This window comes from Canis aureus, chromosome 7, assembly GCF_053574225.1.
Source record: "Canis aureus isolate CA01 chromosome 7, VMU_Caureus_v.1.0, whole genome shotgun sequence".
NCBI classification, from domain to species: Eukaryota; Metazoa; Chordata; class Mammalia; order Carnivora; family Canidae; genus Canis; species Canis aureus.
This window is the reverse complement of record NC_135617.1, coordinates 59,881,287-59,894,342: the sequence shown is the minus strand read 5'-3', so window position 1 is coordinate 59,894,342 and position 13,056 is coordinate 59,881,287. Positions and strand designations below refer to the sequence as shown.

Genomic DNA, 13,056 nt, shown 5'->3' with positions numbered 1-13,056 from the left:
AAGTTACTGACCTGGGAGCTTCTCTCGGCAGTACTTTTCATCTGTCTTAGTATTTGTAAGAATTTCATTTTGGGGTGTAAAAGGCAAAATTTGGTCGGTTTCCTGGGAGCTGTTCAGCTGGGTTTGGGTGCTGCTTTCCCTGGGTCTGGGATTGCCTTTGTCTTGTTGTTTGGTTTACTTATCTTGGCAGGTCCAAGACGCCCATTCTTTGTGCCTTCTCTTTTTGCCTCATTTGTGAGAAGCAACGCCCTTATTCTGGGAATGGAAATTGTCCTTCCTGATTTCCCCATTGGCTTTGAGAGCAGGAACCTGAGGTCAGTGATGCATTCTGTCCTGGACTGATGGTCAGAGGAGACACAAGGGAATTTTTACTCTTACTGATCATAGGGAACTCAGCTTTGGGAACTTCCTCATCATAAAAGCTGTCTTTTAGTGTCGAGGTGAAAAGTTCCCATAAGAGGTATTTCTAGTTTTGTTTATTTATTTATGGCTTTGACTTATCTCGATTGTGAAAGCAACACTTGTCAAATGTTAGTATGCATAGAGATTTCATGGGATCTTGTTAAAAACACAGACACTGACTCAGTAGGTCTGGGTAAGCTTGAAATTCTGTGTATCAACTAGGCTCCTGGGTGGTGCTCTTGCTGGCCTTAGCCTAGGAGACCTTACCCTGAGTGACAAGGCTGTGGTAGAGGACTTGTGGCAAGAGTCGGGACATAGGCTTTTGCTTGGGGCAGGGTCCTAAGGTTTGGATGTTCTTGGCCTCACTCCCCTTTCTCCCCGAGCAAGTGGGTGGAGCTGGTGGGGAGTGGGGGGCCTCCCCGTGTTCATGCTTGCTGCCACCAGCTTCAGCTTGGGTCAAGGTGGGGATCTGCGTCCTCCTGTTGCTAAGAGACGGGGAGGCTGAGGGGAGCAAGGGCAGGGGATGGGAGCAGAGCCTTGCCCGTGAGGACCGGCGAGGGTGTGGGGGTGTGGGTTCCACAGATAGGAGCCCCCTGGTATCAGGAATTCAGTGATTAGTGGAGCCTCAGTGTGGCAATGCCCTGTTTGTCCATATTCATTTTTTAAATGACTAAATTTTAATTTTTATTATAAATTTTTTTAAAGATTTATTTATTTATTTATTCATGAGAGATAGAGAGAGAGAGAGAGAGAGAGGCAGAGACACAGGCAGAGGGAGAAGCAGGCTCCATGCAGGGAGCCTGATGTGGGACTCCATCTTAGGTCTCCAGGATCACGCCCTGGACTGAAGGCGGTGCTAAACTGCTGAGCCACCCGGGCTGCCCTAAATAACTACATTTTTATTTTTATTTTTTATTATTTTTTTTAATAACTACATTTTTAATGGTTATATGTAAGTACCTACATAACATCCTCGATTCGCCTCTTGCCAGGAAAATCTAAAATATTCTCTATCTGGTCCTTTGGAAAAAGATGGCCAGTCCCTGTGTTAGAGATTTTTTGTTTTTGTTTTGTTTTTGTTTTTGTACTACCCACCCCCCCACTAAATCACATAATAAAACACAGATGTAGAAAAGTCAACCAAATCAAATGTATAGCTTAATTATTAGAAGGCAAACATCTTTGTATTCACCATCCAGGTCACAAAATAAAACTTTGCAGCAACCCCAGAAGCTCTCCTTGGACTCTCCCCCTACCCAACCACGTTCCCTCTTCTGAAAGGAACCCTCACTTTCCCTCACTTTCATAGTAATTATGATTTGGGGTGTCTTTACAGTTTTATCACCCAAATATACATCCCTAGATGCATTTTATTTATTTTTATTTTTAATTTTTTTTAAAGATCTTATTTATTTATTTGAGAGACAGAGAGGGAGAGTACAAGCAAGCAAGCAAGAGAAGCAGAGGGAGAGAGATAGGGAGAGTCAGAATCCAGGCTGAGCAGGGAGCCTGACATGGCTCTATCCCAGGACCCTGGGATCATGACCTGAGCTGAAGGCAGACGCCTAACCTACTGAGCCACGCAGGTGCCCCCTTAGATGCATTTTAAAAAGCTTTCTTAAAATACACTTTCAGTCTTTTTATCTGTGGATTTCCTCTTAATCTCCTTCTTTTCCTTATGGTGTGTAGAATTTTTCAGTCTGTTTTTGCTGACTGCATATTCAGTGTTGAACTCATTCAACATTTTCTGCCCTCTCTTATTTCAATCAAGTTAGCACCTAGATCCGGAAACATAATCTGACACAGGTTTGGATCACTTTGGTGATACTCTACATTGTAGTGTACTCTTTCATCAGAGAGCACATTGATGTCTGGCTTTCTTTTCTTTCTTTCTTCTTTCTTTCTTTTTTAAAATATTATATTTATTTATTCTTGAGAGACACAGAGGGAGAGGCAGAGACATAGACAGAGGGAGAAGCAGGCTCCTCGCAGGAAGTTGATCCCCAGACCTGGGATCACACCCTGAGCCGAAAGCAGATGCTCAACCACTGAGCCACGCAGGTGTCCCTGTGTCTGGTTGTTTTTCTTTCTTTTTTTTTTTTAATTTTTTTTTTTTTAATTTATGATAGTCACACAGAGAGAGAGAGAGAGGCAGAGACACAGGCATAGGGAAAAGCAGGCTCCATGCATCGGGAGCCTGATGTGGGATTCGATCCCGGGTCTCCAGGATCACGCCCTGGGCCAAAGGCAGGCGCCAAACCGCTGCGCCACCCAGGGATCCCTGGTTGTTTTTCTTTGATCTTAGTAGCAACATACACAAAATGTCTGTATCTGTTAATTCAGTGAATGGTGCCACATGGTGATATTTATATTCTATCATTTCTTTTTCATTTATCAGTTGGAATCTTTCTAAAAAGAGATACTTCCTCTAATCTTGTTTTTTTTTTTTTTTTTTCACCAGTGGTACAGTTAATGTAGAAAAGGCAGGATACATGCTTGATTTTTCTCTATTAAGTTAATCAGCTTTTAAGATAGCGAATTTGTTTCCTATCACCCTTCAAAGGTGATCTATTATGTTTTTCAGTATAAATTATGAACTGCAGCATTTTTGATGATTTCAGTCCATTGCAATTGTTATCTCTATTAAAACTAAGATTGTTCCATCTTTCCTCAGCAAGATTTTCTTTGATTTGACTTCCAAGTCTTTTTGTCATGATCCTGGTAGTCATTGATAGGTTCCTTACTTTCTGTTATGACAAGATATTTCTGGCTCACATTGTACATTTTTTGTCTCAGACTTGGAAACAGCCATTTCCAAAAGCCCTGGTTACTTTTGGTAGGGAATGACATTTCCAAACAACAAACTGGGTGCTGGGATGCTCATTGCTATTGAGTTGGTCTTTGTTTCTAGTTTTTTATGGAGGACAGAGATAGGAAAAATATCTATTTACAGATAAAGTGTTCCATTAGAAGTTTTTTTCCTTAGAGGTAGGGTGCATGTGCGCACACGAGCGAGCAGGAGGGGGGGGCAGAGGGAGAGAGAGAATCTCAAGCAGGCTCCACATCCAGCACGGAGTCCAATGTGGGACTCAGACTCATGACCCTGAGACCATGACTTGAGCCAAAATCAAGGGTCAGATGCTTAACCAACTAACCCCTCAGGCACCCCTTCATTAGAGGATTTTAAGCATGGAAGTGACATGATCTGATTTATACTTTTGAAAGATCATTCCACCATGAAAGCTTGGACTATGAGAGCAGGAGGGGAAGCAGGAATGTCTATTAGGATGGTGTTGTCCAGGAGAGAGGTGGTGGACAAGACTGAAGCAGCAGAGAATAGAAGAAGTTGCTGGATTCAGGCTATCTGTGGAGACAGCTATTGATGCTAATGGATGGGATGCTGTGAAGGAGGGAGGAGACTCATTCTAAGTTTAAGAGCTGAGGAACTGGGGTGGGGGTGTGTGTGGTGCCATTCACTGGCATGGGAAAGTCTGCAGAAGGAGAAGGTCTCTGGAAGGGAAAACAAGAGTTTGCTTTGGATATATTAAGTTTAAGTTTGGACATCTTAGTGGAGATGTCACCCGATGGGTGTAAAAGTCGAGCAGAGAAAAAAAAAAGTCGAGCAGAGAGGCAAGTCAGAGCTACAGCTATAAATTTGGGAGTCACTAGTACATCTGTGGTCCTGGATGAGAGAAGATCACCTAGTAGAAGAGTGAGATGAAGGAGAAGCAAAGAGAGTCAGTTCTCAGCTGTGTCCTGGGGAGCCAGACGAGGAGAGCCAGCTGGGAAGCTTGAAAAAGCACTGGAGGCCAGGAGGAAAACTAGAAAGAGGGTGGTCACACCAAAATGTCAAGAAGAGATGATGTTGTAGAAGGAGAGAATGGCCAGTTGTATTGAGTGTTGGGCAAGATGAGAGTGGAGACCTGACCAATGGACTGGGAGAGATTGCAGAAATTTCAGTGGACTCGTGGGAAAGAAGGGCCAAGGTGGTGAGAAGGGCTGGAGGCGAGGGTGGGGGGAGTTGAGAAGGCGGGCCCCAGAAATATAGGCAACTCTGGAGGGAATTTGCAGGGAAGAGAAGCAGAAAAATATAGTAGAGGTTGGAAGGAGCTCTGGGCCCAAGGGGTCGATCTATCTCATTCCCTCTCTTTTTTCTGTGTTCATTTCTTTTTAAGAATGGCCACATTAAGGCTTGTTTTTGGGCAGATAGGTATGATCCAGTACAGAGAAGAAACTGATAAAGCCAGAGAAGGAGAGGACTTTTACAGTGGCAAAGTTTTTAAGTATTTGAAGAGATTGAAAAATTCAGTACAGGGGCACCTGGGTGGCTTAGCGGCTGAGTATCTGCCTTTGGTTCAGGTCATGATCCAGGGGTCTTGAGATTGAGTCCCACATCAGGCTCCCCATGGGGAGCCTGCTTCTCCCTCTGCCTGTGTCTCTGTCTCTCTCTCTGTGTCTCTCGTGAATAAATAAATAAAATCTTAAAAGAAAAAGAGAGAGAAAAATTCAGTATAAAAGGGAGAAAGGAGAAATATATAAGGGAGAGTCAGGAGCTGCGACACTACTATTAGCAAGGGAAGGAAATCTGGATACCACTGCTAGTAGATTGCGGAGCTCGGGTTGGAAAAGCCAGGGAGTGCTCCTTCTCCTGCGTCTGTTTCCTTAGTGAACATGTAGTGAGGTGAAGAGATGAAATTGCTGCCTTGAAAAGCCCCTTTTCTTTTATTTTAAACATGCATTTGATTCTTTTTTATTTTTTCTTAAAGATTTTATTTATTTGAAAGAGAGAGCACACGAGCAGAGGGTTGGGTCAGAGGGAGAGGGAGAAGCAGACTCCCTGCTCAGCAGGGAGCTGGATATGGGGCTTAATGCAGGGTGTGGCTTGATGTGGGGTGGGGCTCCATGCAGGACTCCATCCTAGGACCCTGAGATCAAGACCTGAGCCAAAGGCAGACACTTAACAACTGAACCACCCAGGCACCTCTGCCTTGAAAAACTTCTTGAAGGAGATTTAGGGAAGTGTAGTAGATTGGCTGATAGTGTTGGCTGCTCATTTAAGATTTGAGGTAAAAATAACTTTTTCGTGACTCTGTAAGGGGACAGATGGTAACTAGATTTATTGTGATGATCACATATATAAATATCTCAATGTATACAAATATTGAAAGTAATATGTTATGCACCTGAAACTAACACAGTGTCGTATGTCAATTATCTCTCTCTCTCTCTCTCTCTTTTTTTTAAGATTTTATTTATTTATTCATGGGAGACATAGAAAGACAGGCAGAGACACAGGTAGAGGGAGAAGCCAGGACTTGATCCCAGGACCTCAGGATCACGTCCTGAGCCAAAGGCAGCCGCTCAATCACTGAGCCACCTAGGCACCCCTGTCAACCATATTTAAATAAAAAAAAGAAAGACTTGGGGGAGCCTGGGTGCCTCAGTCATTTGAGCATCCAGCTCTTGGTTTGGCTTGGATCATGATCTCAGGATTCTGGGATTGATTGAGCTATATGGTGGTCTATGCGCAGCAAGGAGTCTGCTCAAGGGTTCTTTTTTATTTTTTTTATTTTTTTATTTTTTGTTTATACGTGATAGTCACACAAAGAGAGAGAGAGAGAGAGGCAGAAACACAGGCAGAGGGAGAAGCAGGCTCCATGCACCGGGAGCCCGATGTGGGATTCGATCCTGGGTCTCCAGGATCGCACCCCGGGCCAAAGGCAGGCACCAAACCGCTGCGCCACCCAGGGATCCCTGCTCAAGGATTCTTTTCCTCTCCTTCTTCCTTTGCTCCCCCCTAAATAAAGAAATAAATCTTAAAAGAGAGAGAGAGAGAGAGAGAGAAAGAAAGAGGGCAGCCCCAGTGGCCCAGCCGTTTCACTCTAAGTGGAGTCTGAAAAGTTAAGGGTATGTAGTGAAATCCTTAGAGCAATGGTTCGTAAAGTGTGACATGAAGACTTTGGGGGATCCCCGAAAGCAGTTCAGGAGGGTTGCAAGGTCCTCCTTTTTCCAATAACATATGTATATAAGGTTGTATTTTCTTCCTGTATGCCAACCCAAACAGCCTATCACGCCAGATTGAATGCAGAAGTTGATATGAGTATCCGTCTTTTATTAAGCCAGACATTCAAGAGATTTGCAAAAACATAAAACAGTGCCTCTCTTCTGATTAATTTTTAAAATATATTTAAAAATATATTTTTCATAAAAACACTTTATGTTAACATAAAATATTTAAATATTTAAAAAATTTTCAGTTTACTTTCATGTATCTGTGTATCTGTATTTTCTCCCCCATAAAGACCATAAAAGGTCTTTGGGGATCTTCAATACCTTTTATGAGTATAAAAGGGTCCTGAAACCAAAATGCTTGATAATGGCTCCTTTAGAGCAAACACTCAAAAATAATACAATCAGCAGCATTATTCACAATAGTCAAAAGCTAAAAACAATCCAAATGTTCATTGGTGGAGGAATGGATAAACCAAATGTGGTGTATACATGCAATGGAATTATGACTGCTGGAAAAGGAAATGAAGTACTGATACATGATACCATGTGGATGATCCTGGAAAACATTATACTAATTGAAAGAAGTTAAGCACAATAGGCCACATATTCCACATGATTCCATTTATGTGGAATGTTCATGGTAGGCCAATCCACAGAGACAATGTAGACTTGTGGTAGACAGTCACTTAGGAAGAGGAGAATAGAGAGAGATTGCTTCGTGGGTGGAGTTTTATTTTGGGAAGATGGAAATATTTTAGAACAGGATAGAAATCGTGATTGCACAACTTCGTGAATGCACTAAATGCCACTGAATTGAACATTTTATTTTATACTTTTTAAAGATTTTATTTTTTCATGAGAGACAGAGAGAGAGAGAGGCAAAGACATTGGCAGAGGGAGAAGCAGGCTTCCCATGGTAAGCCTGATGCAGGACTTGATCTCAGGACCCCGGGATCACAACCTGAGCCAAAGGCAGACGCTCAACCACTGAGCCACCCAGGTGTCCCTGAATTGAACATTTTAAATTGGTTAACTTTATATTATGTAAATTTCACTTCAATTTTAAAAAAGTAGCAATGTATAGTTAAAAAGACAATGGAGAAGTTAAAATGGAATTTAAAAATATAGTTGTCTTCAGGGGCTCCTGGGTGGCTTAGTTGGTTAAGTATCTGCCTTCAGCTCAGGTCATGATCCTAGGGTCCTGGGATCAAGCCCACATCCCACTCCCTGTTCAGCGAGGAGCCTACTTCTTCCTCTCCCTCTGCTGCTCTCCCTGCTTGTGCTCTCTGGTTCTCCCCCTGTCAAATAAATAGAGTCTTTAAAAAAATGTAGTTCACTCCAAAGAAGATAGGAAAGGAGGGCTAGAGGAACAAAAACCATGCAGGACAAACAGAAAACAAGTAGCAGAATGGTGGACCTAAATCCAGTCACATCAAGAATTACAACATCCTACGACATAGTAATTCTTCTAGGTATTTAACCAAAAGAAACAAAAACATGTATTTTCAAAAACACTTATACGTGGATGTTTATAACAACTTCACTTGTAATATCCAAGAACTTGGAACAGTCCAAGTGTCCATCAACAAACAATTATGGGGCAGCTCGGGTGGCTCAGCGGTTTAGCACCGCCTTCGGCCCAGGGCCTGATCCTGGAGACCTGGGATCGAGTCCCACCTCGGGCTCCCTGCATGGAGCCTGCTTCTCCCTCTGCCTGTGCCTGTGCCTCTCTCTCTCTCTCTGTGTCTCTCATGAATAAATAAATAAAGTCTTTAAAAAACCCAGGAGGATTATGGTATATTCATATGTTGAAATATAACTTAGTTGTATAAAAGAACAAACTACTGATGTACATGGATGAATATACATGTATATACAATATGGATAAATCTCAAAAAAAATGCTTAGTGAATGAAACCTTACCCAGAAGAATATGTACATGATGATACTTGATGATTCCAATTTTATAAAGTTCTAGAACAGGGGAAACACATTTGTGTGTGTGTGTGTGTGTGTGTGTGTATGTGTTTCTTAAGTAGGCTCCACACCCTGTGTGGAGCCCAGTATGAGGCCTGAACTCAGGACCCTGAGATCAAGACCTGAGCTGAGATCAAATCAGGTGCTTAACTGACTGAGCCACCCAGATGCCCTAAAATGCATCTGTTTTTTAAATCTGATTTTTAAAAAAGTGGGAACACTTGAAGGAAGTTTCTGGGTGATGGAAATGTTCTTTCCTCACAGGAGTTGGGTTACACTGTTATACGTCTTTGTCAAAACTCATATTAAAGCCTTTCAGGATCCCTGGGTGGCGCAGCGGTTTGGCGCCTGCCTTTGGCCCGGGGTGCGATCCTGGAGACCCGGGATCGAATCCCACGTCGGGCTCCCTGCATGGAGCCTGCTTCTCCCTCTGCCTGTGTCTCTGTCTCTCTCTGTGTGACTATCATGAATAAATAAATAAAATCTTAAAAAAAAAATAAAGCCTTTCATATGGGAAGCCTGGGTGGCTCAGTGGTTTAGTGCCTGCCTTTGGCCCAAGACATGATCCTGGGGTCCTGGGATCAAGTCCCACATCGGGTTCCCTGTGTGGAGCCTGCTTCTCCCTCTGTCTCTCATGAATAAATAAAGTCTTTAAAAAAAACCCTTTCATATGCAATTTTCCAATTTTTAAAAAAATATTTTATTTGTTTATTTGACAGAGAGAGAGAGAGAGAGAGGGCAAGCAGGGGAAACTACAGGCAAGGGGAGAGGGAGAAGCAGACCCCCTGCTGAGCAGGGAGCCTGACACAGGGCTCCATCTCAGGACCTTAGGATCATGGCCTGAGCCAAAGGCAGACGCTTAACCTACTGAGCCACCCAGATGCCCCCAATTTTCCAATTTTTTAAAATTTATTTTTTATTTTTTTCCAATTAAAAAATATTTAATTTATTTATTCATGAGAGACACACAGAGAGGGAGGCAGAGACACAGGCAGAGGGAGAAGCAGACTCCATGCAGGGACCCCGATGTGGGACTCGGTCCTGGGTCTCCAGATCACGCCTGGGGCTGAAAGCGGTGCTAAACCGCTGAGCCATCCAGGCTGCCTTTTCCAATTTTTTAATGCAGTGAAAAACATATGAAAATTGACCATCTTAACCATTTTTATGTGTATAGTTTGGTGCTATTAAGGGCATTCATGGGGACACCTGAGTGGCTCAGTGGTTGAGTGTCTGCCTCCAGCTCAGGATGTGATCCTGGGATCCAGGATCGAGTCCCACATTGGGCTCCTTGTGGGGAGTTTGCTTTTCCCTTTGCTTATGTTTCTGCCTCTCTCTCTCTCTCTGTCTCTCATGAATAAATAATTAAAATCTTAAAAAAAAAGGACATTCATGCTGTACAACCACCCATCTTCAGAATTCTTCATTGTATAAAACTAAAATTTTTTCATTTAAACAGTAACTCCCCATTTGCCCCAGCCCCTGGCAACTATCATTCCACTTGATACCTGTATGGATTTGATGACTCGAGGTATCACATGTGAGTAGACTCATACAGGATTTGCCTTTGTGTTTGGTTTCTTTCACTTAGCATAATGTCCCCAAGGTTTATCCAGGTCGTAGCGTATGTCAGAATTTCCTGCCCTTTTAAGGCTGGATAATATTCCACTCTATGTATAGACCATATTTTCTTTATCCACTGGACACTTGAATTGCTTCCACGTTTTAGCTATTGTGACTAATGCTGCTCTGAACATGGATGTACAAATATATCTTTGTGACTCTGCTGCAGTCCTTTTGGGTATAACCCCAGAAGTGGAATTGCTGGATCTTACGGTATTTCTTATTTTTTGAGGAAGCTCTGTACAGTTTTCCACAGTGGCTGCTCTACATTCATCAACAGTGCACCAGGGTCCCCATACCCCTAACATTTATTTTCTGGTAGAAGCCATCCTAATGGATGTAAGGTGTTACCACAATATTTTAAAAAATAATTTAAAAAAAATTATAATTTTAAAAAATTAAAAAAATTTTTTTTAAAAATTAAAAAAAATTTAAATTTTTAAAAAAATTTGGAATGTTTTGCAAATTTGCATGTGATACTCATGCAGAGGCCATGCTAATTTTTAAAAAAATATGGAATGTTTTGCAAATTTGCATGCGATACTCGTGCAGAGGCCATGCTAATTTCTGTATCATTTTAGTTTTAGTACATATGCTACTGAAGTGAGCACACAGTGACAAAACACAACACTAAACGTGCAAGAAGAATTGAACTTTTTAAAAATTATTTTAGGTTTTTTTTTTTTTTTAGAGAGAGAGCTTGTGCACACAAGTGCATGCATGCATGAGAGCTGGGGTGGCAGGGAGGGGCAGAGGGAGAGGGACAGGGAGAGAATCTCAAGCAGACTCCAAATTTGGTGCAGAGTTCCATTCTGGGACTTGATCTCAGGACTTGAAATCATAAATCTGACACTTAACTGACTGAGCCACCTAGGTACCCCATGAACCATTTTTGTTAGCAAGAATAAAGGGTAGAAAGGTTTTTTAAAAAAGCCCTTAGGGGTGCCTGGGTGGTTCAGGTCATGATCTCAGGCATTGAGCCCCAGTATTGGGCTCCTTGCTCAATGGAGAGTCTGCTTCTCCCTCTCCCTCTTCCCCTCCCCCTCTTCTCATGCTCTCTCTCTCAAATAAATAAAAGCTTTAAAAAAAATACTGAAACAGAAAGAATCTAGTTGATGATAAGCATGCCAAAGTGTTTAGGAGTGGAATGGAGTGTCCTGATATTTGCAACTTACTTTGAATCCCGTCAGAAATAGAATGGATTCATTGATGAAAGGTGTAGATGTGTGATGAAGGGATGGGGCACATACAGACAAATGTTAACAATTACAGAATCTAGGTGATGAGTATATGAGTGCTTACTGTATCATTCTTTCAACTTTTCTCTGTATTTGAAGTTTTCATAATTTTTTCTTGGGGGAAATTTTATTTGTCTTGGGGAAGGTTTGCTGTGAAGGAGTGAGAGTCCTTTAGTGAATGGGGACCCGAGAGGCTGAGAGTACCCCCTCCAACAATGCAGAGGCCTCAGGGGGTAACTAAGTGGGACCGACTGGCCTGGAACTAGGACCCTAGAGGTACATGGGTGCTGAGGTGGGGCAGGAAAGAGTAAGGGGATCAAGGGGACCAGGTATGGAGAGTGGGAAAGAAGGTGGGTAATTAGAATCTACCTTTGAATGTCTCTGGGCAAGGAGATTACGTATATTACTTACTTGTTTTCCTGTTGTCTTAGGCGCTTAAAGCCGGAGAGAGCCAACAGCAATGTGAGCTAGTGAAGTTCAGCTGACCACTTAGGCAGGATTTCCAAATGGCATGAGATACTAGAGCTAGAGTTTGGTTTTCATGATTGGAAATCTAGAAATGAAAACATCTGAGTGTCCCATGTGTGCCCAGATCCTGCTAGTCCACTTCACAGGAGATTGCTAACAAACCAGAATGGTGAGATCTGGAATTGCCAAATGGATCAGATGCTTGGGACAGATGGCCATTGCATTTTCTTTCCTGCGGGCTTGAGAAACAAGTATCTTCAGAAGCCTCCTTAATGAGTAGAGAAACATATAGCAAGGGGAGTGAGGGGAATGACTGTGATGATGGGTTAGTGGCTGACGTTGACTTAGGGGGTTAGATGCAAATCCAACTGGAATGTGTGCCTTGACTGGACTTAGCACAATCTCCCCTGGATGGGGCTGGAGACACATTCTCATATTCTTGATCTGTGGTCTTCTCCTTTCTAGACACTACATTTCTTTTGTTAACAGATTTTTACTTCACGTGACACAATGGATTAGGTTGTGACATCTTAAGTCAGTTATCTTGTGGGTATTTTCAATGATTTCTTAACCACACCTTTGTATGCTACTGTAGCAGGAGTCAGAGGTACATAAAGTAACCCATGGTTGGAGGGGGCACCTGGGTGCCTCAGTAATTGAGTGCCTGCCTTCGGCTCAGGTGTGATTCTGGGGTCCTGGGATTGAGTTCTGCATCCGGCTCCCTGCATGGAGCCTGCTTCTCCCTCTGCCTATGTCTCCGCCTCTCTCTGTGTGTCTCTCATGAATAAATAAATAAAATCTAAAAAAAAAAAAAAAAGTAACGCATGGTTAGGGGCGGGAGGTGCTAAGAAAGAAGAAAAGATAATTGTAGAGATAGATAGCCAGTTGAGCACCCAGACTATTTAAGTCAGATCCTTTTCAGAGTTTATGGTCTCTATAGCTTCTGTTTGAATTTTAATCCTGTGAGTTTTGCATGCCTCCCACTTACCCTTCCCAGCTGGTACATGGAACTATTTTTGATGCTTTGGAAAGTGGCATTTTTCCATAACATTCTATTCCTACAGTGCATCTTTGGTCTGAGCTAAATCAAGTATCCACTTTTCACTAATGTTGAGTCTGATGGGATTTTCTCTCACCACCCCAGCTGCAACCCCTAACAAAGCAGCCTTTACCTGACTGGCAGATAGAAAATTGTGCAACATCACAATCTTGGCTAGCTGAGGTATTGTAGGCGTTTGTCAAGACTTGTGTCAAAACATTTCACTGTGTGTAATTAAAAAAAAAACACTGAACCAATATTGAGTCTAGTTGATGACATGCATGCTGAACTGTTTAGGGG

General features: G+C 42.5%; 1 non-coding gene across 1 annotated transcript; it reads right to left on the bottom strand.

The window, feature by feature from the left end:
• Positions 1 to 10,518: 10,518 nt before the first annotated feature.
• On the bottom strand, positions 10,519 to 10,622 carry LOC144317917 (U6 spliceosomal RNA). Its single transcript, XR_013383802.1, has one exon. It is a non-coding gene; the product is annotated as a U6 spliceosomal RNA (small nuclear RNA).
• Between the last annotated feature and the right edge of the window lie 2,434 nt (positions 10,623 to 13,056).